Source organism: Suricata suricatta, chromosome 17 (genome assembly GCF_006229205.1).
Source record: "Suricata suricatta isolate VVHF042 chromosome 17, meerkat_22Aug2017_6uvM2_HiC, whole genome shotgun sequence".
NCBI lineage: Eukaryota > Metazoa > Chordata > Mammalia > Carnivora > Herpestidae > Suricata > Suricata suricatta.
This window is the reverse complement of record NC_043716.1, coordinates 10,847,388-10,852,438: the sequence shown is the minus strand read 5'-3', so window position 1 is coordinate 10,852,438 and position 5,051 is coordinate 10,847,388.

Here is a 5,051-nt window from a genome sequence, read left to right as displayed (position 1 = left end):
CGCGGCGCGAGGGGCGGAGCGGGGCGGGGCGGGGCAGCCTTCTCCCGTCGCCATGGCAGCGCTCCGTCCCGGCGTGCTCCGCGGGGCCGCGGGGCGGGGCTAGCTAGGCCCCGCCCCCGTCGCCGAGCCCCTGTCTTTCCGGGAACCTAGGACTGAGGGCAGTGGCTTCCAATCCCCGCGCCACGGCACGAGGCTTCCCCCGAGATCGGGCTCTGCTTACTGAGCCTCTCAACCCCCCACATCAGAGGCAGCAAGAGGCGCTTCCCGGGGCCAAGCTCATGGGAAGGCTGCACCCGCGACTCCCGCGTCGGGGAAGTTGAAAGTAGGGGCCAAGCCTCCAGGCCACGCGGTCTGGGAGCAGCTCCCGGCCTCCAACTCTGCCCTTCCCTGTGATTGTCCTTGGGCCTGTCGGGCCTAGCTCCCCGCTAAAGGCCAGGGAGGCACCTCATGCACACACCACGTCGTCCAGGCCTGCACTCTGCCACCCAGCCTCTCTCCATCCCAGGAGCACGGGCCTCCCCTAGTTGGCAGCCATTGGACTGTCTGGCCAAGGAGACACATTCCTACTTCCCTAGCCCGGGCACCCCGCCTGCCCTGGGGGCAGCCTCTTCCGGAACTTTGCTGCCAACGCCTTAAGAACGGTCACTCCAGGGCCGCCTTCTTTCCCCCAGTCTCTTCCTAGGTACGAACTCAGCTGACCCACTGGCCCCTCTTACCTGATTGGGCAAGCAGCAGAATTTAATGCCAGCCTTTAGGTGTTGGGAGGCTGTGTGCCTGTTGAGCAACTGTCCTTGGACCTTTCTCAAGCCTCACCCGTTGCACACGCACAGGGGGAGAGTGTGTGTTCAGTGTGACCCCTCATTTTCAGCAGGAGAGACTCAGGCTTGATATCAAAAAGAACTTCCCAGTCCTAAGCATTTTGTTTTCAATGAAATGATCGTGTTATTAGTATGTTGAATTTAGAAAAATCTATATCCAGGAAAACAAGTAAAAATGCCCTGTTTCTACCCATAGGACATAATTACTATCAATATTCTTTTCAAGACATATGATAGGGGCGCCTGGGTGGCTCAGTCGGTTAAGCCTCCAACTGTGGCTTGGGTCAGATCTCACGTTAGTGGGTTTGAGCCCCGCATCAGGCTCTGTGCTGACAGCTAGCTCGGAGCCTGGAGCCTGCTTCAGATTCTGTGTCTCCTTCTCTCTGCCCCTGCCCCTCTATGCTCTGTCTCTCTCTGTATCAAAAATAAATAAAACATTTAAAAAAAAGACATGATAAATAAATGTAAAATATGGGACCATTCTAGATATTTGGTTTTGTAAGGCATTTGCTGGGTTTAGTGGCTTTTTTTTCCTCTATAAAAAGGAGGAAAAGCTTATGATAGACTTTTGGAAACTGTGACAAGTTAAGAAAATTCACCCATACTTCCAGTCTCTTAAAATTTTTTTTAAAATGTTTTTTATTTATATTTGAGAGACCGAGAGAGACAGCGCAAGCAGGGGAGGGTCAGAGAGAGAGGAAGACAGAATCTGAAGCAGGCTCCAGGCTCTGAGCTAGCTGTCAGCACAGAGCCTGACGTGGGGCTCAAACCCACAAACCACGAGATCATGACCTGAACCAAAGCCAGACGCTTAACTCACTGACCCACCCAGGCGCCCCACCATACTCCCAGTCTCTAAAGGCAGGCACATTTGGCTTTGCCCCCTGTCCATTGGTCGTTGTTCAAGCATGCTGTAGCTCACCCTGTGTATGCCATTTGATATCCTGCTTTTCTCAAAGTTGTGTAACACTCTCCTCTTTCCTGAGTCTGTGGGAGTTTTGAGAGAATGGAACCACGTTCTTGTGAGAACTTCAGAAAAGCCAGGCTAGATGATTCCTTTCTCTCTTTTTTGTTTCAAGTTTATTTATTTATTTTGAGAGAGTGTGTGGGAGGGGCAGAGAGAGAGTGACAGAGAGAATCCCAAGCAGACTCCGCACTGTCAGCGCAGAGCCTGACGTGGAGCTCAAACACGCAAACTGTACGATCATGACCTGAGCTGAAACCTAGAGTTGGCCACTTAAGGGGCTGAGCCACCCAGGCGCCCCCAGATGATCCCATTCTGACTTCGTTTATCCTCTCTCCATCTGCATATCCGAAGGGTCCTTTCTCATTGCCACTAATCTCTGGGAAAAGCAGCTTGGGGCAGGGGATCCTGCTAGCTTGGGGCCAGGAAGCCACCTGGCCTGGTTCAGGACAGGAGGACACTGAAGTCTCATGGCGTCAGCTGAGATTCAGGCCCCAGCAGCAAGGGGCTTTAACTGGCCCCGGTGGCATCAGGCTACAGTGAGGTCTGACTTCAGCCTCACTCCAGCCTCCTTCGCCCCAGCCATCCTCAGACTCACCTTCTGTTCCCTCTCTACATGCTAGGAGCCATTTTGCTGCCCTAAGCCCCTCAGCCTCTCCCTGGGGACTTGCGGGTCTGGCACCGGGCTCAGCCTCCCTATGCCCAGCAGCCCTTTAAGCCTAGCCACAAGCTGGCCTTGCCCCCGCTGGTCCCTGGAGCAAGGGCCTCTCTCCTTCCCCATTCCTGAACAGTTCAGTTCTAACACATCCAAGCCCTGTGTGAAACAGGCCTTGGAAAATCACAGTTGCCAGGGATGGGTTGGCATTTAAAAGGCATCCAAGGCTTGGAAGGGGAAAGGCTGAAGAGACCAGAGAACGCAGGGCCCTGTCTCTGAGCAGCAGCTGGATTTAGTGGATGGAAAATAACAGAATGCCCCTTTCCCTGGGAATAACACCCCTGGCAGAAGGGCAGCGGGTGGGGCACCAGACATCATGCCCCAGTGGCCACCACCTGCCACCACCACGTGCTCTCCAAAATGAAAAGATGTGGGAGGGATATTGTGAGCCTACAGCCAATGGCCCTGTAAATTACATTCTCTTAACAGGTTTATTCATTTATAAAATATTTAAGGCCCGTTTCGCTTTACCTGCAGCAAGGAGGCAGTCAGGTTGGGGCCGAGATTGATGCTCTGAACATGATTTATTTATCTGGATTTGCTCTTCTGGCCTGGGCACTGCCTGCCATGTGGAATTTAACCAAGTGGCAAGATGGGTGTGTATCTGTGTGTGTTCCTGGGCCTGGGGGCCTGTGTGTGCAGCATGGGGCTGTGCCCATTGAGGGGGTGGTTCTGCGCGGAGGGGCAATGGTTCTCCTGTGGCTGCTGCGTCCTGGCACGTGTATGAGTCTGTCTGCGTTGGATGTTGCATATGTGCCTGTGTGTGTGATTTGTGCATACTGTGGAGGGTGTCTGTGTTTGCGACTGGGATCAGTGTGTGTGTGTGTGTGGCTGGGTTGGAGAACTGACAAAGCACTCCTGGGTACCCATACGTGCAGTGGTACGGTAGCGGGGGCCTATTGTCCCGGTGTGTGAGTGTGGTTTGTGTGTCTGCATTTGTGGGCAGAGGACCTCTGTGTGTGGCCGAGCGTCTGTCTTTGTGTTCGTGTGCATATCCTGTGGTGTGAGACCTGTTCCTGTGTGCATGTGGGGTGTGGTGTAGAATTTTCCCACCTGCTTTTTATCAATGGTAGAGGGAGTGGTCCCTGACTAGGTTGCTGGGCATCTGTTTCTCCCCCGAAGCCCCGGGCACTGGGAGGGGCTCAGGGCCTAGGAAGCCTGAGTTCTGTGACACTCGTGCATGACTGTGCCTCAGGCTCCAGGTAGGGCTGGCTTTGGGGGCTGAAGGAACACTGATAATCCCTGACCCGGCCAGGAGGTCAGAGGAAACCCCAGGGTCACTGTGGTCCAGGCCTGTGTTTCACATATGGGGAAACTGAGGTCCAGAGGCCACACAGCCTGTTAGTGGCTAAGCCAGGACCTAAATGTGGAGCCTGTCACTGGCTCTAGTACTCTGCTCTGGGGCAGCACCTCCCTGGGCCTCAGTTTCTTCTTCTGCTACACAGGCGTAGGTTCCCAGGTTCCATGGGCTCCTCTCACACAGAGCATTGAAACTGTAAAGGCCGACAGAGGAAGCAGGGGGTCATAAAGGATCACTCAGTGAGTCCCTTCCAGAGAGGAGGCAGGCAGCAAGAGCATGACAGGATGATCCCTGCTCTGGGCCCTGAGACCCAGGTGTGAGTCCCAGCTCTGGGGGCCATTCTGTACTTGAGGCATTGTCTGTGTCCCTTCCCCAGCCACAGCTCCTGGCACAGATGGGGCCCAGTGGCCCAGGAAGTGGCAGGCATTTGGTTTTACTCAGCCTGTGACAGCCCTCAGGCACCCCCCCACACACACACACCCTTAGCAGCTAATGCGTCTGTCACTACTTTCCTAATGAGGCTGCTGAGGGTCCCCCTGGGACAGATACCTTTGCAGGCCAGTGGCAGCTGAGGGGGTGGGCTGGCCTCAGGGTCAGGTTGGGAAGAGGGGGGCCGAGCCCCTCTCCTGCCTGTGGAGACATTGAGGCCCATCCAGGTCCACAGGCAGCTGTGGGGGTGGGGGTGGGATGTCTGAGGGCTTGTGGAAGCAGGAAAGCCCACACCAAGCATGCACTCCTCTTTGGCACTGTGACTGTAGTAATAATACTTGATCTGGTGGACAGATATGTTTGCAAGCCTACTACGTTCCAGGACTGAGGTCCGCCATGGTCTGGGTGTTCATAATCCCTGCCCCTGGGATGTGTGGCCAAGGCGAAAGACAGTAATCAAATAATCAAATTATTGGTGTCATTATACATGCACCTACGGGAACGCGAATTATCCCAAGCCAAAACAGAGGCATGGAGAATACGAGCAAGAGCTGCTTGTGGAGAGAGAAGTCCTGTGTCTTGGCCACAGGCTGCTCTGGACACCTGCTAAGGGCATATCTAGGACTGAATGAATCAAGAGATTTTTTTTTATCTTTTTTTTTTTTTTTTCTGTGTGGCCCCCAGAACTAACTGCCTACCTTCTCTGAGCTCCTTGGGGGCTAGAAGTTTCCATCTAGCTCCATCCCCTCAGAGTGGAACTCGGGCAGCCTGTGTCTCCTCTTCCTGTGCTCTTTGCCTTCTCCACCGGGGGCCCTCAAGACATCT